The sequence below is a fragment of the Choristoneura fumiferana genome, chromosome 15 (assembly GCF_025370935.1).
Source record: "Choristoneura fumiferana chromosome 15, NRCan_CFum_1, whole genome shotgun sequence".
NCBI lineage: Eukaryota > Metazoa > Arthropoda > Insecta > Lepidoptera > Tortricidae > Choristoneura > Choristoneura fumiferana.
Window position 1 is genome coordinate 1,474,863 of NC_133486.1, and position 24,287 is coordinate 1,499,149.

Below are 24,287 nucleotides of genomic sequence, written 5' to 3' on the forward strand. Positions count from 1 at the left end.
CTCCATAAAAGGAGGGAATTTCGAAGTCCAAGTAAGAGTTCAGCTTTTTAGATCCAGGGTTTGGGTTGGACGTTGATAAGTGAGTTAGCCAGTACTTTTTACATTTCATTATGCAAGTAGCTAAACCTACTTAAAGTTAAAATAATTATAACTAGAATTGGCAATACAATACAATACAATACAAAGACTCTTTATTGTACACCAGAAATAGTAAGCGATACAGAAAACAGATACACAGAGAAAAAATTACAAGGTGAGCTACAGGCGACCTATTATTATTTTATTGTTATTTTAGCTATTGGCGGCTTATTGGGGGCAATATTGACGTGTGAACTTTTTTCCCTCCAGGAGGTGCGTTCTGAATTTGACCACATATCTATCTACATATTTGTACTTATTTTTTGTGAATAAAGACGAAAAAACTTATGTAATAGAACAAAATGTAAAGAAATGTTATCTATTTTTTTGGTATTAATAAATAATAATAACAAGAATTAAAACACACGCATTTATATTAATTAAAATGGGTAATTTATGACAAACCACGTTTCAGCACCTGTCATTGTGCTTTTTTTTCGGGTGCGTTTCCGAATCTCTTTACATCATTTGATATCTATTTTCTTCTTGTTTGTCCTGTAATTTTTAGGGTTCCGTGCCTCGAAAGGAAAAAACGGAACCCTTACAGGATCACTTTGTTGTCCGTCCCTGTCTGTCCGGTCCGGACCCTTTTTCTCAGGAACGCGTGGAGGTATCAAGCTGAAATTTATATCAAATACTCAGGTCTACTGTTCCTTGGAGCTGTAAAAAAAATAAAACTTCTAAGCCAACGCAAGCAAAAGATACAGCCGTTTATGCCACGATTTTCCGCAAATTTTCGAAACTCGAAAGGGAATCACAACCTACAGGGTAGGTACTTCCCGTGAACTCGGAATCTTGAAATTTGGTACGAAGCAACGTCTTATAGCACAAATACTCGTAAAGGAAAAATTGCGATAAGCGTACATTTTTAGTTACATCATAGAAGAAAACTATTTTTAATAATTTTAAAGTTACTATCTACAGGTATGTATGGAACCCTCAGTGCGCGAGTCCGACTCACACTTGGCCGGTTTTTTGTAATTATAGACGCATTTGGAATAATTTCAGAAAACTGAAATGAGCTTTATTATTACTAAATAGTTGTTTAAAAAAAAATATCACGTGACAATTCACACCAATTGACCTAGTCCCAAAGTAAGCTTACCAAGCTTGTGTTATGGGTACTAAGCAACGGATAAATATAATTATATAGATATAGATACATACTTAAATACATATTAAACACCCAAGACCCGAGAACAAACATTCGTATTTTTCATACAAATATCTGCCCCGACACGGGAATCGAACCCGGGACCTCAAGCTTCGTAGTCAGGTTCTCTAACCACTAGGCCATCTGGTCGTCTATATGTTTAATAATAAGAATAAAATAACAGATTTAAAAATTAGGTACTTCCACAATGTATGACGTCAACTTTCTTCGTGAACACGTCAATATTCAACGCTTACTTCCTCAACCTCGTATCTACCCGAATTGTATAGGTACAACAAATCGACAAAGACGGAATTTTTCCACAGCGAATTGAATATCTAATTCCATATAATACTGAAAGCTTGTCTGGAAATTATGAATGGGTTAGAAAAAATCACGATGTTAAAATGTTAACAGCGATGAACAAAAAGTGTCTCGTTATTTTTGTTAATCAGCATTTTTCCATTTGGTTCAGAGTTTAAACCTATTTTGATTTAATTGTTTATCAGACAAAGACATTGTTTTTACTTACGCTTAAAAAACTTGGCATGTTACAAATTGCTACAATATATCACACTAAGATGTAAATTAACATTCAGATAACTACCAGATAACGCCTAGCCTGTGCTTAATTGTTTCAAGTTCCGAACTTGCTTCTCGCGGAATGTTTTGTTTTTAACTTTGTAATTAACTTCAAACATAACGTGTTGCCGTGAACTTGGGAATTAATATTTATTAAACCCTAGGTAGTTATAGTTGGAGATTAGTTTATGCCATTTTGATTAAAAAGCGGTTTGAGGGACCATATGGTCCTTCTAGCCGGATTCGAGGCTAAGTAAAATTTGCTGCGGGTATAAGTGAGGATCGATTAATTAGTATAGTATATTTTTATAGCTTAGTTAGTGAATTTAAGGAAACAAACAAGCTAGGAAATTGATGATTGATGATTAACATATGTTAACAACAATCCCAATGGATGATTCGCTACGTACTCGTAGATCAGCACATCTAGGCATAAAGTTAATTTTCTAATTAAAATAATGCTTGATAAGAAACTTTTATTTATTTCTATCTCCAGCCTTTGTACGATGCGGTGGACAGCAGGCTTCCTTTTACATTTCTTGTCTGTCTCGACTCGATGTCTTACTATTTACTATTTATTAATGAACTAAAAGAATTTCCTTGCTCACCCGCGACCTTACGATAGCTAAGCTTATGCAAAATATGCGTGTTCATGCAGTTCCTCTACCTCCACACTGTAAGAACACACACAAACCCATCCATCACCACCACCACACTACACTGACGCGTTTCGAACTCAATCAGAGCTCATCTTCAGAGTGACACAACCGTACACCATGCTACCTATGTATGGTTGAGTTCGAAACGCGTCAGTGTAGTGTGGTGGTGGTGATGGATGGGTTTGTGTGATTTGTGTGTGTTCTTACAGTGTGGAGGTAGAGGAACTGCAAGCACACGCATATTTTGCATAAGCTTAGCTATCGTAAGTTCGCGGGTGAGCAAGGAAATTATTTTAGTTCATTGATATGGATCTCCACAAAGTAACGCCTGATTCAATAAATTACTATTTATTAATTTACACACAACGTATTTAAACGGATTACTGATTTTTCTTGTAACATTATAACACCATGTACTTGTAACATGTAAATATGTACATGTAACATAGTAAAATCTGTTTCCCCGGCAATTTTGTTGAGCGTGTATGGCCTGTGTTAGCGGCGTCTTGTTGATCAAGTTGGCCCTTCCGCGTAGTTCGGTCAATTTCAAATTTGCTGAATCTCAAATGTATTTTATATTAATGCTTTTTATAATTTTGGTCATCATTTTTGTACATTCGTGGAGTTGTTTTCATTCGCTTTTAACTCTAATCAAGAAGCAAACGGCATTAATTAGGTTAAAGTAAATTCGACGCTTTGTTTAACCCAACCACGGAAACTACACGAGTCGACGCCAATTATAGAATCCCACAGGATCAATGAGCTTAAACGAATTAAAATGGCCTAATCATTCAGTTTCGTTTCCTTTTCCTTAATTAATTTAACCCTATAGAGTTAACTTTAGCTAAATCTGACTGCAAATTTAACAAATCAACTTATAAAAGGTTAGCCACACCACATTAATGTTGACCGATTGACTTACGACGGGCAAAATCTCTGTCACTCTTTAAATATATGCTTAAGGAGCACTATTTGTAATAATTAGCTTAACCCTAGTTTATTTATTTATTTCTGGCTGTTTATCCCATTGCCTATACTTTTTTTATACGTGTATTATATATACGATAATGTGTATGTGTAGACGTGTTTTTGATGCGTTTTAACTTTCTGATCTACTGTTGATGCACCACCTGCTGTAAACTAGTCCTTCCTTCTTTCTGTAAAAAGGTTGCCTGGAAGAGATCGCTCTTAAGCGATAAGGCCGCCTATTGCTTACCTTGTAATTTTCTCTGTGTACCTGTTTTTCTGTATCGCTTACTATTCTGGTGTACAATAAAGAGTATTTGTATTGTATTGTATTAATGTTTGTACCAAATGTTTTTCAGCACTTAGTTATAAAGCTATTATTACCTAAAATTCAACTCTGCGTTAACGACTTACGATTTAACTTCGAGTGAAGTTACATCTCGCCCGCAGTATTGTAATTGTTGCTTCACTGTGCTTTGAAATAGAGTGCTATGCTAAGGTTTTGAGGTTGATTTTGGCGTGAAAGTTTTTGTTCAACAGGTGTAAAGTCAGTGGTTGACTACTTGATTTGTTTTGTTAGGCTGGATACAGGCTCGGTCTTGTATGGGCTTGTTTACACTGCCCGGGGGTTATGCCGGATTTACACGTATTCTTTGTTGTCTAGATGTTTACCGTTTTGGCTTCAAAGTTCTCCTTCGTACGAGTAAATTAGATTTAATAAACTGACGTGTAATACTGTGGGATTAGTGATTAAGAGCTTATAGCCATGCAGACATTGGTGTAATAATGGAGCAGCTTAATAGGTTCTACGCAAATGGCATTTTGTGAGCTTCAAAATCAAAATCTAAAGTTAAAATATCTTTATTTAATTAGTTTGTAACAAGTACCAATGAATGTCAAGAAAACCTGGCAAGAAGCTCAACTGAACTTCAAGAAATGTAAAATACAATAGGTACTTACGACTTTTCTCAAAATCTTAACCGCTAAATCTAGACACATTAAATCACGCGGGTGTCCTTCTTGCGACGTAGGTACCTAAATGATTTTTTAATTTTTATTACACTTAAGTTTATTCGAAGAAGCAAAGTAAAGCAAAATGCTTGATGTTTGTAGCGTGACAGGCGACGTCAGTTGGGTTCTAGAATGGCGTACATTGGTAGCAGTATTTAATTTGTATGGATTCGATTTGTAGCATTCGAACATGGCGAATGTAGACGATATCTAATTTTGGTATTTCTGCTTCTTTGGCTAGTTGAAGTATAATTTTGATAGTGTTTTATGCGGCGATTAATCTTAACAGTGAACAGTGATCACAAAATTCTATATTTCTCTCGTGTCTGACATTTTTTAATGCGCAAGTTGTCTCCGCGTGGTTTCTGGAATTTTGCTATCAAGTTGCAAAAACTACAATCACCGTACAACGTGAATAAGAAGAATATATTTATCTTTACTTTAACTGACATTGGCCCAAGCCTTACGGCCGCTATTAAGAGGAATAAATAAAAAAATAATTTGTATGAAAAAAGGAAGATTCAAAGACTCCATTATTTTTAAAAGTCGCTAAACTAATGTTGTTCAGTTTGACGAGCAGGATCGTTGTTTTAATTTTTCTCACGTATTACAGGCCACACCCAGAGGTTAATTTATCCATAGCGAATGACATATTATCTAACTTTATATGATGACTAGAATATCACGTTGCATGCGGTCTTAATGACCGTAAACAAACCACAGACTTCCAACGAAAAGCCCCGCCGTCGCAACACTCGCTCTGCAAAATGAAATTCCAACAGGCTAAGTAAAAAATGCTATTTCACCGCATTCCTCGCTCACCCCGGACGTCCGTTTAAACTTGTGGTTTCCGCGCCGCTAAACCTCGTTCTAACTGATAGTTGTACTTTTGCTTCAATAACTATGGCGAGAAATGGCGCAAATGCTATTATGAACCAGCAAAATTGGAGATATATTCTTCTTTGCCTGCAATTTAAGCCGTGGTGGCCTAGTGGTTTGACCTATCGCCTCTCAAGCAGAGGGTCGTGGGTTCAAGAGTTTTTCGAAATTCATGTGCGGAATTACATTTGAAATTTACCACGAGCTTGCCGGTGAAGGAAAACATCGTGAGGAAACCTGCACAAACCTGCGAAGCAATTCAATGGTGCGTGTGAAGTTCCCAATCCGCACTGGGCCCGCGTGGGAACTACGGCCGAAGCCCTCTTGTTCTGAGAGGAGGCCTTTGCCCAGCAGTGGGACGTATATAGGCTGGGATGATGATGGGATGACCTGCAATTTTGCTCTCTTCAGAAGTTAGAAAGTTTAGTCACTTTTTAAGACGTTGGAAACAATTTCTACCAATAGGTTGAGATCGGGCAGCTAAAAATACGTCTCTACTAGCTTTTGCCCACGGCTTCGTCCGCGTGGAATTAGCTTATCGCACGCTGTTCCCTCGGGATCTGTGCATTTTTCTGGGATCAAAAGTAGCCTACGTCACTCTCTAGCTGGTAAACTATCTCTATGCCAAAAATCACGTCGATCTGTCGCTCCGTTTTGACGTGAAAGACGGACAAACATACGAACAGACACACTTTTCCATTTATAATATTATTATGATAGAGTTTAAGACTAGCAACCTGTCACTATTGTACCGTTTTTGTCAAACTTAAAACCTAAAATTGCTAAAAGTGGCTCCGAAGCGGTAACGTTTCGTGTGCTCTGCCACCCCATTTGGGAATACAGGCGTGTTGTTTGTGTTTGTGTGTAGTTTAAGACTACTGTCTAATATTATTTATCAAAATAAATCACGGACAGTCAGACGTACCGTCACGGGATCACGGTGGATGCTGACCGCTTCCAACCGAAGCAACTAGGGGTATATCGAGGAGGCCTGTGTCCAACAGTGGACTTCCTATGGTTGATATAAAAGTAATGATGATGAGTTAGGTTATTTTAAATTAAAAAGGTACAATTGAAGTTACACTAAACTATCCTAAAAATAAATTAACTATTATATAGTTAGGTTCCTTTCCTTCTTGGTACATGTTTACAATTTTACATTAAAGTTAGCATGCATGTTGTATCATCGTTTACGAGCAAGTGTGATAAATCGAAAGTTAAATACCACTTATTTCATCTGTACACCTACAATACAAACATATGAGCATGATAAGACAAGAGTTAGACTAAACCTTATAATTCCCAAGTGGACCTACTTATTGCAAATAAAAAGCTACATACATAATAAATCTTCCCGACTAATTTGTGGTAGATTAATTTTATGTTTATTACCCAAATCATTAGAGTACATGCACCCTCAAGAATAATGATGAATTGTACTAGAAACTTAAGTTTATCTTAACCGTTAAAACATTAAGATAACTTTAGTTTAGGGTCTTGAGAGACTTCTGCTTTATATCTTATTCTTTGACAATGTTTCGTATCTTGTTCATAAAGTAACATTTGTTGCTCCAGAAATCTTCGATATACCCGTTCCGCTACCCCAATGTTCAGCGGTGTGCAATATAACGATGTATCAATAAAGTTATTTGTAAGAATTAACCGAATGGTAGGCGTAGGGTGAAGGAAACAAAATGACTCTCTTTATGGCTTATTAATTGTGGTGAATGGGGCATTAAGCGGGTCAAAGCTGGGATTAGTGTAACATTTATTTACGTCCACTACAGATCTCATAGAAATATGTCGGGGATAAGGGTGTATGAGGATGGATGCCAAACGTACGTTACGTTATGTTGCAAAAAAAATTAAGGAACCAACTTTGCTGATTTTCATTACTGTTTATCAAATATATTCTTTCTTTAAGGAGTAAACTTTAAGAAGTTCATGTATGTTTGAGTTTTCTTTCGCGTCTTACCGTATCTTAAAGCCAAATTGTATCAATACTAAAAAAAAATAGGAAATCTTATAGATGTCATCAATATCACAGCCTCACGTTCCACTGCTGGGTACAGGCCTCCTCTCAGAATGAGAGAACTAGGGCCGTAGTTCATAAGCCGACCGGATAGCCAAGTGGTTAGAGAACCTGACTATGAAGCTTGAGGTCACGAGTTCGATCCTCGTTCAGGGCAGATATTTGTATAATAAATACAAATATATTTGGTTCGTCTTGGGTGTTAAATAAGTAGGTATTTAAGTATGTAAAACTGTGTTCTGTTTTACGAGACATAAAAGATGTGACGAACATGATTGGCTGCTTTTAAGTATTTTGTCTATGCTATATTTGTCAGTTTTAATCAACCTAAGACCGCAATGTTTTGATCATCTTTCCTTTATTTGTCTCTAAATTTATCAGCCCACAGATCATTTTCATCATTCAATAGTTTCAAAGTAATTTTAAGTTATCAATTAAACCCAATGTTCTTGTCTAGAATGGCAGATGGCAGCACCAACTGACTGTCGAATATGACTTTGATGACGAACTCTCTAACTCAAACTCAATATTGAAATGGGACAATAGGAAAGTTTATCAAACGCGTTAATTATTCTCCGGATGTATGTATATCTGTCTTCTGCTCGCCCTTTGTTAGAAATCTTGGAATTTGATCATTCATTTTGGATCGAAATATTTGCCCTGAAACTCAACACACAAACGTTATGATGTATTGCGGTTGGGGGTTTGTAGGAAGCCAGACAAGCGTAATTTTTTGAGCTGCGAGTCGCGTATTTTTGGTCAGGTAGTTTCTGCTGCATTCGGTTTTATATGGTAGTCCAGTTTGTACCACACGGCGACCCACAATGAATTGTACACAACACAATACAATACAGTACAAAACACCGACGCATAGGAAGCATTACAGAAAACACAGGTAGATATACAAAGATTACACACAAACAACAACACAACAAACAAGACAAATACAAAAACAAATAAGGTGACCCGTGGCTTTTGTAGCTGGGGGGATATTATATCTGAGCCGTCTGATGGCGTCCTTACGACGCCATGATCGCCATGTTCATGTGTGTTGTGTGAAGACAGTCTTCTGGCGAACACAACGTAAATTGGCCCAGAAGAACATGGCGTCGTAAGGACGCCATCAGACGGCTCAGATACAATATCCCTCTAGCTACAATAGCCCCGGGTCACCTTAGGAGTTTTGTATGAATCCAAACTTACCTACGCGACTGAAAATACGCGACTCATAACTCAAAAAATTAGGCCTGGCTTCACCCTAAGTTACAATATTACTTATCTACCTATTGTTTTAAATAAACTTCCGAGCAGGTAATGGAAACAGACACACATTGAATACATTTAATTTAGATGCCGTTTCTGAACCAAGTTTCAATCACGACATTCCAACAAGTTTCACGGCATGAAGTCTAGTTACATTTGTGTTTACTTTGTCCCAGATACACTTATTGTTTGTTCTGATTGGTTAAGTTTATGATAACCTCGTTAAAACTACAAAACTGCTTCTGAGTATCCTAATTTGTTGATTTCAATTCATTTTCATAAGTAGAATGGCAATGAATATTTCAGATACAGGTGAAGTAGGGCAAACTTCGGTGTAATCTTTCGCTGAGTTTTTTGGCATTATGAACGTACATCACATTTTGAACTTTATGGTAAATTAAATCATCGTGAAGATACCTGCACGACCTGCGCAGATATACAATGATGTATATGAAGTTCCCGAACCGCACTGGGGCCGCATGAAAACTGAGGCTTTCTCATTCTGAGGGAACTGTGCTCAGTCCCATATATACTTGCATAACTTAGCTAATCGCAAGTAAATTCGCTTTCACGTTCAAAAACCACATCAAAGTCGGTCTGTCCCTTTGAGAGCTACGATGCAGATATAGGAAAGCACCGGCTTCAAAGTTATTAAACACCCCTTTTTTGCGTCCGGAGTTAAAAATTGTCAGCCCTATTAAATAATTTATTGAATCAGGCGTTACTTTGCGGAGGTCCATATCAATGAAGTAAAAGAATTTCCTTGCTCACCCGCGACCTTACGATAGCTAAGCTTATGCAAAATATGCGTGTTCATGCAGTTCCTCCACCTCCACACTGTAAGAACACACAAACCCATCTATCACCACCACCACCACACTACACTGACGCGTTTCGAACTCAACCAGAGCTCATCTTCAGAGTGACACAACCGTACACCATGCTACCAGTTGTTAGACTAACGAACCACAACCACCGTTTTAATTTGTCACTGTAAATCCCCAAGTACCCACATATGTTTTATGAAACAAAACAAAACTACCCACAAATGCACAAGTGCATGAACACACATTTTGCATAAGCTTAGCTATCGTAAGGTCGCGGGTGAGCAAGGAAATTCTTTTAGTTCAGCCCTATTAAACTCGAGCGGGTTGATGAACAACTCGTATATAGGCCGAGATGACAATGAAAGCTTTAGGCCCTACGCTAGCTGACGCGATTTGCACGGAGGGGGTGGACGCCTAATGAAAAATAGTATGAGCAACGCTAACTGCACCCGCGAATTGCATTTTGGGCATTTCTATTCATGTATTCTCCTGAGTCCACGAGTACTTTATACCTAAAGGACCAAACACTAAGAATAACGGCCGCATGTACTTTATAAAGTACAAATTGTGCATTGAATAAAGAATTCTAAGAATTTTGAAATAATATCCAATATAACCCTCCAACAAGATGGAGCGACGACCTGGTTAAGATCGCGGGATCGCGTTGGATGCGGAAAGCACAGGACCGGTCTGCGTGGAGAGCCTTGGGGGAGGCCTATGTCCAGCAGTATACGTCTTTCAGCTGACATGGATGAATAAATGATGATGATCCAAAACAACAAAGCAGGGCAACCACGTCTAGGTATTAAGCACTAAGTTTGTTAAAAAATGTCTGGACTCAGGATTATCTCTCCGAAGTCAACAAAATTTAGGAAGTAGACTCAGGCCATGATTCCGAGCTGTAAAAACCGGGTTTCCAGATGTGTCTCCAAAATATTGTATGGATGCGTCCGTTCCGTTGCAATTGCAATTGCAAATTGCTTTGCAGGTGGTAGGACCTTGTGCAAGGTCCGCCCGGATTACTACCACCATCTTACTCGCTAATCCTGCCGTGAAGCAGCAGTGCTTGCACTGTTGTGTTTCGGCGTGGAGAGTAAGACAGCCGGTGAAATTACTGGCACTTGAGGTATCCCATCTTAGGCCTCTAAGTAGGCAACGCATCTGCAATACCCCTGGTGTTGCAGATGTTTATGGGCGGTGGTGATCACTTACCATCAGGAGACTCACTTGATCATTTGCCATCCAGTCGAATAAAACATTTTTTTTTTATAATTTTCGTAACGGAACGGACACATCCATACAATGTTTTGGAGACACATCTGGAGACCATGTTTTTACAGCTCGGAATCATGGACTGAGTCTACCTCCCAAATTTTGTTGAAACCGGAGATATATATAAACTCAGGGTACAACTTCAAATAGAAATGCCCCCAGCTAGACTTAGGCGGGTCAATCAACTTTTTTACCCACACTAATCTGTCTGCGACATTTTTCAAACAATTGCAGATTTTTGTAAGTAAACATGTTTTTTCTGTAATTTAAAGAAAGAAAGAAAGAAAGAAAGAAAATACATTTATTCACAACACAAGACACAACAATAGTATTAAGTACAAATAGACAACACGTCGGAAAGTATGTGTCATTGCGGTTGTGAATCGGACACTGGCTCAGCATAATGCTGAAGCGTTAATAATAAACACCCCAGCGCTGATCTTCAGCCAGCACCGTTTTATTACTATACATAAGACTACATAAATAGAAAATTTGTAAACAATGAAACATATTAATTATTTTATGGCTTTGAAAGACATTAACATTAGTACATAACATAATATTATAACTATTTACACTCACTTGCCAAATATACAACACCGTTAGGTACGCGAGCTAAAAGGAAACATGAAATTAACAACCGAAACAAAAAGAAGTTTTGTGTAATAGTGCTGGAAGGGAGAGGAATTAATGGAATTATAGCTTTTGAAATGCCAACAAATAGCCTTTAAGCTTTCGCCCAAAGGTGTACCTGCTAGTCACTCCGAGTATAGGAGGAGGTATGTCATTCCAGCACTTAGACGCCGCGAATCTGAAACTACCTCGAAACGCCGCCGTCCTGTGCGGAGGCACAATAGCCTTAAATCTGCGCACACTTTTAATAGATGGTGTACATGAATACATGCCACCCTACGTAAGTTCAACCTATTAAACCGTGAAATATTTTGTTGGAAGTACGATTTTTTGGTAACGCCAGCGACAATTTTGGTAACGCAGGAGACGCCCAAACTGTGGGTAAAATAGTTGATTGGCCCAGGCCCTTTTAACCCCTTATTTTTCAACTTCAGACCTTTTTTGCGTGTTGATTGCGGCTTTAAGTGGCTGTTAAGTCCTCGAGCCTTTGACTGAGCTGCACATAGTACCACCTGAATCAGGCTTATACTACGAAATGCAGAACTCGAACTTCGTATGTTGCCGTCCCGCTGACGCTTATGTCATTTAATACGCGAGTGAAAGGGACGGTGCGATACGAACTTCGATTTACGTGTTTCGTAGTAGCTCCTCAGACCAGAACTAGAATTTACGACTAAAAACATCTGTCTGTATGTGGCATTGTAGCTTTCAAACGGATGGACCGTTTTTTTTACGCGGAAGCGAGTTTCTTTGCGCTGGTTTTAAGCTATGTTTCATTGAAATAGGTTCAATAATTTTCGAGATACTAAATTTTGAAATGACAATGTCGGGAGTTGTTAACTTTTCTAAGTTAATTAAATAGGTATAGGTAGTGATATATAGGTTATTAGAACTAATTAACTGCTAGCGAGCTTGCGATAGCAAACGCTTTTTAATTCAGGTCTCGAGCTATCAAACACGCGCTATTGCGAGCTTGCTAGCAGTAAATAATAATAATAATCCCAGCCTATATACGTCCCACTGCTTGGCACAGGCCTCCTCTCGGAATGAGAGGGCTTGGGCCGTAGTTCCCACGCGGGCCCAGTGCGGATTGGGAACTTCACACACACCATTTAATTGCTTCGCAGGTTTGTGCAGGTTTCCTCACGATGTTTTCCTTCACCGTAAAGCTCGTGGTAAATTTCAAATGTAATTTCGCACATGAATTCCGAAAAACTCAGAGTTGCGAGCCGGGGTTTGAACCCACGATCCTCTGCTTGAGGGGCCATAGGTCAAACCACTCGGCCACCACGGCCGTAAATAAGATCCCAAAAATCGTCGATGTCACAATTCTCCTCTGTCCCCCCTACATATTATGATTCCTAAAAACGGCGCCTACCCAAAATTCTAATTTAACCGAAACATCGAAACAGAAATTGAAAGTTCAGAAACGCGACCACCGACACTAAACAATCCATTTTACATAAAAATCTAGAAAGCCACTAGAAAATATCGTTAAAGTTTACGTTTTGCGACTGTTTTATTGGCGTGTGAGGTGTTAAACGAGTGCTTTAAAACGTGATTAAAAGGCAGTTAATGCGTTGTTACTGTGGAAGTTACGACTCTTTAGTACTTGATGGTGGAAAGCGACGATACGTATTTCTTTAATAATAAGTTATGATAATATCGGGCGCTAGTATTATTTCACGAAAAACTTTTTCACGAACGACTTTATCACGAAAACCTTATCACGAAAAACTTTATCACGAATAGACTTTACCACTAAAGACTTTTTCACGAAAACTTTACCACTAAAGACTTTATCACGAAAAAACTTTATCACGAAAAAACTTACTACGTACTTTAATAAAGTCGTTCGTGAAAAAGTTTTTCGTGATTAAACCAATCACGAGCAAACGTCAAACGGCCTCACGACACTAACGCCATCTAGCGATATTTCAGCTCCGTGATAACCCTCATTTAGGCGAAAGAAAAGTTAGATTACCTAATCAAATCAGATAATAAACCCGCCAAGATTCCGGCACAGAATTTAATTTCCCACCAATGAAGTCATTAATTGATCGTTATTATCGCGATATGAAACCAATCAACAAATCAAATACACCGAAAGATGTAAGATAAATCAAGTCATGTTTCGTTACAATTACAATTAACATTTACGCGTTTTCCATCCATCCCAGCCTATATACGTCCCACTGCTGGGCAAAGCCCTCAGAGCGAGAGGGCTTGGACCGTAGTTCCCACGCGGGACTTCCCGGTTGGGAACTTCACACGCACCATTGAATTGCTTTGCAGGTTTGCGTAGGTTTCCTCGCGATGTTTTCCTTCACCGTAAAGCTAGCGGTAAATTTGAAATATAATTCTGCACATGAATGTCGAAAATCGCAGAGGTGCGAGCCGGCGTTTGTACCCACGACCATCTGCTTGGAGGCGATAGGTCAAACAACTAGGCCACCACGGTTACGCGTTTTAACCATGTGTAAGATTTCTAGATCTATAGGCCATATTTTATTATAATTGTATATTTGGATATTCATGAAAAAGGCATTCCTCAAACGTAGCGAAAGAAGAAAGTAGATTTAGTTTTCATGAGGAAATATCGTCCTTTCTCGAATAACTGTCGAATTAACAAAACTTGAGCTAGTTAAAGTAAACTATAATAATTAAAAGTTAATTATTACTAATAATAAATTAATATTAATTATCTGCTTCAATAGGCAGGTACCCCGCAATACCAAGTAGGCACGGCTTACGTTTCATTGGTAGCTATTATTAATAAATTTCGCACACTTCGATAAGTCTTCGGTAGTATAGTGGTAAGTATCCCCGCCTGTCACGCGGGAGACCGGGGTTCGATTCCCCGCCGGAGAGATACTTTTTGCATTTGAAATTCAATGTTTACAAGCTAATTCTACATTTTCAACTAATTTAATAAATACCTTACTATCGTCAAAACGTATATTTTGTTTGTTTATTTACATTCTGAAAATTAATTTAGACCCAGTTCTAGCACTTGTTTTGATTAAAAGTGATAGATAAGTTTGTGTGTCTGATGATGTATGCAGCAAAAAAAATCGCATTAATTAATCTCTTCATCTCGTAAGATATCATATGTATGTATGTCCTATCACATTTTAATGCAGCATAATTGTTATTATAATTCAAACCCGCCAATAATTCCTGCAGGAAAATTTCGTTTCCCGAATCCTTTAGATGTTGGCTTTATAAAGGAACTCCCACAACTTCGTTTTAAAGGTTCCGGAGCCAAAATGGCAAAAACGGAACCCTTATACTTAGTTTCGCCATGTCTGTCTCTGTCTGTCTGTCCGTTCGTCCGCGGCTTTGCTCAGGGACTATCAATGCTAGAAAGCTGTAATTTTGCACGGATAAATGTGTGGCCGACAAAATGGTACAATTAAAAATTAAAAAAAAAACTTTTTAGTGTTGCCTCCCATAGACGTTAAGTGGGGGTGATTTTTTTTCCTCATCCAACCCTATAGTGTGGGATATCGTTGGATAGGACTTTTAAAACCATTAGGGGTTTGCTAAGACGATTTTTCAATTCAGAGATATGTTTGCGAAATATTCAACCTTAACGTGCAAATTTTCATTAAAATCGAGCGCCCCCCCCCCTCTAAAATTCAAACCGGTGGGTGGAAAAATTTGAAAAAAATCAGGAAGGTAGTAAGTATAGCAAACTTTCAAGGAAAACGGCTAAAGTAAGAGGTGTAAAATATACCTAAACTCGGAAGATTCCGTATAAAATACGAATGCGAAATCCTTGGAATAACACATAAGCGACTTTTTGACTCGATATTCCCACGGGATACCTAGGGATAAAATCTTGAAATAACAACCGCTGGGCTTAGAGCCATGAAATTAAGTATGTAGGTGAAATAACACATAGGCTACTTTTATCCCGATATTCCCACGGGATAGGCGTAAAGTCTCTAAATAACAACCGCTGGGCTTAGAGTCATGAAATTTGGTACGTAGATAGGTGGCTGGACGCTTGAAATAACACATAGGCACTTATTTATATCCCAATTCCCAATGTTCCCACGGATAGGGATAAAATCTCGAACTAATAACCGCTGGGCTCAGAGTCATGAAGTTTGGTATGTAGATAGCTGGACATCTGGAATAATACATAGGCTACTTTTTATCCCAATATTCCCAAGGGATAGGGATAGAATCTCGAAATATCAACGGCCGGGCTTAGTCTTGAAATTTTGGACAGTTGTTCTTAATACTACCTCAATGAAGACCGACCACGATATAAATTTTGGGATTTCCCAACTTGGGAAAATTCTAAAATCCCGGAGTATCAATTGTACCAGATCGAGCGTAGCCGCGGTTAAACTCTAGTGAATCATAATTTGGTAAAATATTTTCGGCAAAAAGACAGGATTCCTTTACACTAAGTATTAAAGTTGTAAAAAGCTTCCTAAGTACGTTGTTAACTTAAATTTAAATAAAGAAATACAGATTGAAAAAAATATTTTTGGAAATGAAAAAAAAAGATGAGTTGGTGTTGTGTGTGTATTTGTGTATGCGTCAGAGTGTATGCATAAATACACTTATTCCCTATTTTTGTGTTGAAAATAACTTAACAGTGCCCTTCAACTGTCGTGATAAAGGGTATTTACAGCTGTTCTCGACTACTGATAAGAACAGTTTCAGTTTATTGCTGTTTTCGAGTGGCGACGTTTACAACGGGCCGCAAGGGACCGATTATTGAAACATCACCCGAAAATAGGGTAAAGGAATTTATTAATAAACAAACAAATAATATATACAATAATTAACAGAAATAAATAAAAAAGAACTAAAACTAACTTACTCTAATCCTAAAAATCTATATTTACAAATATCACCCAAGTCGTTGCTATTGGGCAGGGTGCCCATAAGGCTGGCTGCGTTTCCCCGTATGGCAATGCCAAAATAGGGTAGATGGGGATATTCGTTTAAAGTGTATGTGTTCAGAATTAGGTAACTTTACGTTCTTCTTACTCAGAATCACGAGAACTATACTTTGTTTTTTTTAGCATTAGAAAGAAGGTAAGCGATCTTGACGTGTCTTTATCATGAAAAACACTTTTGAAAAATAAGTCACAGCAAATACGTAACAATTAGCAAGGACATATGATCATTTACATGCTTGTGGTATCATAAGTAATAGTTACCGATTTTTTTCTAAAGGATTTTCAATAAAAAGACTCTTCAAGATTGTTTACCCCTTTTCCTAATGCGAAAAAAACGTAGTATGATTTTGAGAAACTATAAATCAAATTTACGCTAAAATTAGATGGTAACCGAAGCAACACAAATTCATGTTAAACCTACTTGTTTATATTATTTTTATTAAAGGCCTCAGGCCATTATTGATACCGTGTGCGTATGTTTACATTTTTGAATATTATCCCCTATTCTTTTTGTCTGTCGTCTACATTTCGTAAACATTCAAAGTCAAAGTCAAAGTATCTTTATTTGTAAACATAGGTGGTTCCAATATACACGAGGTATTATGGCGTAATTATTGGTATCACTATGTTTCACCCACAGGCATACAAATAATTTGCAAGTTCAAATGTAATGCAAAAATTATAAAATTAAAATCGTCAAAAAAATTAAATTAGCTAATACAATACATTTGAAAAACAAAACATGTCAAACTATTCAATACCATACCGTATAATTAAATTGTGAGTATAGATTTGTTAAGATAGGCCAAATTGTTTTTAAATGTCATAATAATGACAAAAAATTCTTACAATATGAAGTGATCATCGATTCTATAATATGCCTTCTCCACACACCATTTGACAGTTTAGCTTTGTATTCTGGTAGCTCAGTTCGTTTAAGTTCTTCGGGCAAGTGATTAAATATTTTGACTGACATATCGTCCCTACTTTGAAAAAATCTCGTATCTAAAATCAATATGTCAACAAAATTGAACCCTGATGTAATGTCTATAAAGTTCACTCAGAAAAATCATCTATTTGGAGCTACGAGTTTTTAAAAAAGTAGTGACGATATACAGCATAGGTACTTTTTCTGTAACGTGCAGTTTTAGAAGTAGGCAAAACAAGATAAAAGCTGTGGCTTTTTGATATGTTCTCGGGACTTCAAACAGTTCACGATACTTCAAATAGTATACTACCCTGAGGTACGCCCTGTTTCACCGTTGTAACTTTAGTTATTGTTTGTGACTCTATACAAAAATGTATTACCTCGGTTTACTGCTGCCTATTGTCTAAATAAGACCTCAGCCAATCATAACAACTCCCCCTTATACCATAACTGTCTAATTTATGGAGAAATATGTCATGTGAAACCAAATTTCATCACATTAAACTTCATATATTATCCTAAGCAACTTTCTACTTTCTTCAAATATCCGACCGACCGATGTCAGATCTTTAAAGTAAACAAATAAATAAAACCGAAAATGTTAAAACTAAAAAAATATCTAGATTTTAGGTGGCCCGCTTGCGCTTGCTTCATCAGCAATAAAGCTATTATTACTAACTGTTCACGAGAGAAATTTTATTTTGGAAACCTGAAAAATAAACGGGGGAATTAATTAGTTATCCTGTCGGCTTAATTAGAATAAATCGTTATTAGCATATTAATGCGATAACAGAAAATAAAATTTGCGAGTAAATTGTCACGCTAAAATTTTTCGACATAAAAATACAATGGAAGATCGTCTAACTAAACATTTAAAACATCGCTTATTTCAGTTCTATATTAGATTCCGCGTCTAATAAAAGTTAACCTATGATATTTTTTTTGTCAATTTGTTTAGTCTTAAGTATATGAAAACGTTATATATTGCTTTTTAGCCAGATAGGCACTTTGTGTTTTAACCTCACGTGTTTTATACTCGTAGAACCCCATAGACCTCCAGTTGTTTCGGATGGAAGCGATCTGCATCTACCGTGAACCCGCGACTTTAACCAGCCACTTTAGCTATCCAGTGACACAGAGTTATGGAATTTTATAAATGCAAAAGTATAGTCCAACAAAGTAAGTAATTGTCCTCTGTTCGGACACTTAAACCCTAATCCTAACGAGCTAACTACTCAAAGGCTACGCGCTGTCCAATTAAAAACCGCGAATTAAAAACATTCGCTTGAACATCAAATATTCAAGATTAAACCTGATCTACGCTTGTTTTTACAAAGCCTGGATTAGATGCTATTCGATGACAACCTTTTAGCGTAAATGGCACTCATTTCGCTTTTTTCACCACACTTTGGAGGGGTATGGGAAGCGTTAGTACAAACGTAGACATTGGGCTTAAGTATACGTTAAATTTATATGAATTGCGTAGCGGTAACGCGGTTTATATGAAATTGTGGTTTTTCTTTGAGGTTTGTCACTAAAGAGAATTATAAATAATTATGGATTAAGGGCCTAAATGCCAAGTTTCATGGTTTTATCTTCGACAGCGACGAACTTCCACCATATTAACTTTCATCCCCTATTTCAACCCCTTAAAACCTTTTTTTCGCAATAAAAGATAGCCTATGTTCTTTCCCAAGGTCTATTCTATCTCTGTACCAAATTTCATCCAAATCGGTTCAGCGGTTTAGCCGTGAAAGCGTAACAGACAGACAGACAGACAGACAGAGTTACTTTCGCATTTATAATATTAGTATGGATAGTATGGATTACAAATCGGTACTGAGATCTTTCTTCTTCTAAGTCGCTACACTCGAAATAGAGTGCTCGTGATCGTCGGATGAGGACCAGGTAGTGAACCTTCATGAAGACTTTCTTGATAAAATAGTGTAGCGTTTTCCCTTGACTTCCACACCGCAGGTGTAGGTTGCAGGTGGTAGGACCTTGTGCAAGGTCCGCCCGGATTGCTACCACCATCTTGCTCGCTAATCCTGCCGTGAAGCAGCAGTGCTTGCACTGTTGTGTTTCGGCGTGGAGAGTAAGACAGCCGGCGAAATTACTGGCACTTGAGGTATCCCATCTTAGGCCTCTAGGTAGGCAACGCATCTGCAATCCCCTGGTGTTGCAGGTGTCTATGGGCGGTGGTGATCTCTTACCATCAGGAGACTCACTTGCTCGTTTGCCATCCATTCGATTAAAAACAAAACAAACCGCATTGCTGGAGTCCAGAGTTCGTGATCGGCTACAGAGAGCGCTACTGCCAAGTCTCACGTCATTGTGCCGTACGTCGTATTGTGCCGTCCCGCTGATGCTAATATTGTTTAATACGAGAGCAAGAGAGATATGATACAATCTTCGATTTTAGAATTTCGAAGTAGCCCTTCAGGTCCCTTAGCTCCTTTTACGACACCCACGGGAACAGATGGGTCCATCCTATTGTAAAACCACGCACAGCAAAGCCAGAGACCGTATTGTCTAACGTGCGTGTGCTCGCGATCGCTTCTATCTCTTTCTACCATCATCCTATACCGTATGACAGAATGAAATGGTGAAAACAATTGTGATCCCGAGTACGGTAGACAATAAGGCCCCAGCAGGGCTACTACGAAACTCAAAACTCGAAGTTCGTATCGTACCGTCCCTCTCGCTCTTGTATTAAATAGTATAAGTGTCAGAGGGATCGCACGACACGAACTTCGAGTTTCGTTGTAGCCCTGCTGCTTACGTCATGTTGCTCATAATTTTCATATAGAGTACATATAGAGTATATATAGTTTTTATCCAATAATAATTTGTAAAGTATTCAATTTTCTATGTTCATTTTGGTTATGTTATTTCCGGTAGGTATTGTATTCTTTATTATTTATTTGTGTTCCATATTGATTTATATGAAGCGTGTAACGTAATAGGCGTTTTGGTTTTTCATACTGTAAACCTATTGTTGTATTGTTTTTAATAAATAAATAAATAATAAATATGAATTTAAATAATGAACAAAAAATATTGCTTTACTTTGTAGCAACGTTGTCAAATTCAGAAAGGAAACAAGGGAATACGTTTAATGGATCTGTGAAGCTCTCGGTTTTTTTTAATATAAAACAATATAAGTTCGACAAACAGGGAATGGAAAAAACCTGCTAAACGCGAGTCGGATTTATAAACGATGGTGTCTTGCTACCGTACTAAAAGATTTGGTAAAAAAGTAATTTTTGATACAAGTTACTGTACTAGTGTACTTTTTGTTGACTGCACTTGTATTGTCACCTAAACTACCTTTGCATGCCAAATTTCAAGTCGATGCCATCAACATTTTCAAGTATCTGTTACAGTTCAAACGAGCACACAAACGAACATTGTAGACACAAGACGATTATAACTAAGGATACCGTTGGTCGTCTTTTGGTTACGGAACCCTAAAATGTATTATTCATGGTACAGCTAAATCAGTTGTGGGCTAACAAACCGTGCATGTGTACAGAGTTTCTATTACATCCATTACTGTAAGTGCTGTTTTAATGTTGTACAGTCTACAAAATAATCTACATAAAATTGATTCTATAATTTCACGCTTTAAGGACTCTACCCATTACACCGTATCATATCATGACCGTGGGGTAAGCCGTGGTGGCCTAGTGGTTTGACCTATCGCCTCTCAAGCAGAGGGTCGTGGGTTCAAACCCCGGCTCGCACCTCTGAGTTTTTGAAATTCATGTGCGGAATTACATTTCATATTTACCACGAGCTTTGCGGTGAAGGAAACCATCGTGAGGAAACCTGCACAAACCTGCGAAGCAATTCAATGGTGCGTGTGAAGTTCCCCATCCGCACTGGGCCCGCGTGGGATCTATGGCCCAAGCTCTCTTATTCTGAGAGGAGGCCTGTGCCCAGCAGTGGGACGTATATAGGCTGGGATGGAATATCATGACCATAATAACAACGTGTCAGGCAAAAATATATTCTTTCAAAGTCAAAGTCAAAATATCTTTATTCAATTTAGGCTCTAACAAGCACTTAATTATGAATGTAAAAAAAAATCTACCACCGGTTCGGAAAAACCTCTGTTGAGAAGAATCCGGCAAGAAACTCAACGAGTTTTAGTTTTTTTTAAACAGATTTACAATATTATTAAATTATATCTATACATCACAAGTATTTAGCACAACTTTATTTTTAATTGTATCGAAAAGTATGAGACTATACTGCCCGCGGGTCGAAAAGCGCAGCCTAGGACTAACGAGATGGACGGATGACCTGGTTAAAGCTGCGGGTTCACGGTGGACGCAGGCCGCAGCCAACCGAAGCAACTGGAGGTCTATGGGAGAGACCTATGTCCAACAGGGGACGTCCCACGGCTGAGATGGTGATGATATTCCCACTAGCACGTTTCCTAACCAACCGTCGCTGCGTGTCATGTATGCACTGTCTATCGCATGGGCTCTCGTTATCGCTTAGACGGAAAGAAATAGTTAATGCGATAGCAAACGTCCGCATGTTAGATAAATACGGCCTCAGGTCCCTAAGTGACCGTTTACGACACCCACGGGTATAGGTGGGACCGTTTACGACACCCACGGTTATAGATGGGTCCGTTTACGACACTCACCGGTATAGATGGGTCCGTTTACGACACCCACGGGTGTAGATGCCAGATGGGTCCGTTTACGACACCCACGTTGATAGATGGGTCCGCTGACGACACTCACGGGTATAGATGGGTCCGTTTACGACACCCACGTTGATAGATGGGTTCGTTTACGACACCCACCGGTATAGATGGGTCCGTTTACGACACCCACGGGGTTAGATATGGGTCTGTTCTATTTTAAAACCGGGCACGGCACGGTGATCTCATTTCTTTGTTACCTTTTCATTGATTGCTATTGCTTGCTGGTATTTATTTACTTAACTAGTTTTTTAATTTATTTATTTATAAACAACTAGCTTTTGCCCGCGGCTTCGCCCGCGTGCAATTCAGTTATTGTTGTTCCCTCGGGAACTGTGCATTTTCCCGGGATAAAAGTGACCTATGTCACTCTCTGGCCCATAAACTATCTCTATGTCAAAAATCTCGTTGATCCGTCATTCCGTTTCGACGTGAAAGACGGAAAAACATACAAACACACACACACTTTCGCATTTATAATACTAGCTTTTGCCTGAGGCTTTGCCCGGGTGGAATTCAGTTATCGCGCGCTGTTCTCTCGGGAACTGTGCATTTTTCCGGGATAAAAAGTAGGCTATGTCACTCTCTGGCCCATAAACTATCTCTATGCCAAAAATCACGTCGATCCGGCGCTCCGTTTCGACGTGAATGACGGACAAATATACAAACTTACAAACATACAAATAGACACACTTTCGCAATTTATAATATACGGGTTAGTATAGATAATTGGATAATATTACAAAAAATTTTTTACTTGATATTTAAAATTATACTATGTTTGCCAACTACATAATCAAATTATGTTTTTCTAATCGCATTTTCTGGATATTGAGTGCTCAATGTACTCAATTAATTAGGTAGCGATTTGTTTGATTTACATACGACGTAATCAATTAAGAGAACCGAGAAGACTATGTTGCATAAAAAATGTACATATTTATGCACTTTTTAGGGTGCCGCGCTTATCTTCAAAAGAAAAATAGAAACCTTATCAAATGATCTCTTCGTTGTCAGTCTGTCTGCCAGTGAAAACTCTTTTTTTCCTTTTTGTACAATAAAGAGTATAAACAAACAAACAAACAAACAAAACTCTTTTTTCTGATGTATATGAAACTAGTTGTTGCGCGACTCTATCTATAAAGAATTCGTTATCGCTATCCCGCGGGAAAGATGGAATTTTCCTCGACAAAAACTACCCTATATGTCCTTCCTAGGGTTTCAAAGTATCTCCATATGAAATTTCATTTTATCGGTTCATTTCATTCGTTTTAAGTGTGAAAAGGTAACAGACAGACAGATAAACACAGAACAGAGTTACTTTAGCGTTTGTAATACTGAGCTTGGAACCCTTTATAGCCATGTTTTGGGTTCCGTTTCCGTAATCTTACAAGGAATCCAAGAAACTCTCCTATACACGTAAAGTAGCAAGATTTTTTTAATAGTAAATATTTTCGATTCTGAATCCATACAGTGAGGCACCGTTGGATAGGTCTTTCAAAAATAAATAGTTGAGGGATCCGTTCGCAAAATATTTGGCTTACCTAAAAGAGCTAATTTTTGTTAAATTAAAATGCCCCCTGGGCGTTTTTTCAAAATCTGAATATTAAATACATTACCTACTGAAGAAAATATATAGGGAGAATATGGGAGTTAATTGAATGAACAATGAATATTTTTTTAAAGTCCCATTTGTTTAACTTCATTTGAATAAAACATTGTATACGATTAGGCAAGTTAAAATTTAAAACATCACTTTACAGTGGTGACCCTAAAAATAAATTCGGTCCTTACTTTTTGTGATTCCGTAGATACCCCAACCCCAAGTGTCCCTATTTTAAAGTATTTCGAATTTTTACACGACTGAAAAGAGAGGTATTGTTTTTCGCGCGTATCTTGTATATTATGTAATGTTCTTTATTACAACATATCTCTCCATGGAAATTTTGGCACAAGTCGTATACAGCTAACTCAAATGGCTGCTATCAGTTATTTTGTTGGAACTCCAGATTTTTTTATTGGATCTGAAACTGCTTGTGGTGTTTTCGGTGGAAAACGGAAAAATACACCTGCTTTTTTATGAAAAAAGGCGACAAAGCATGAAAAATTTTATTGGAATAAAATGAAATGTTATAATATTAAATATATTTTGAGAAAAGGTTTATTCTAATTTAGTTTTTTCCTTCACCATTTTTGAGAAAAGCTTTATATTAGTCTCGGCTGGAATAGCAATTACTGGCTTCGTATTACTTAAACGGAATCGCAAGCTCGACCGTTTAACTCTCATACTCAGCCAGCA

The 24,287-nt window shown here is 37.9% G+C and overlaps 1 protein-coding gene and 1 non-coding gene across 2 annotated transcripts in view; both read left to right on the forward strand.

Annotated features, from left to right (window-relative positions):
- Positions 1 to 24,287, forward strand: part of AstA (allatostatin A) — a 123,041-nt gene that overhangs the window by 18,469 nt on the left and 80,285 nt on the right. The gene's annotated exons all lie outside the window — the stretch shown is intronic.
- TRNAD-GUC (transfer RNA aspartic acid (anticodon GUC)) lies at positions 14,215 to 14,286 on the forward strand. Its single transcript has one exon. It is a non-coding gene; the product is annotated as a tRNA-Asp (tRNA).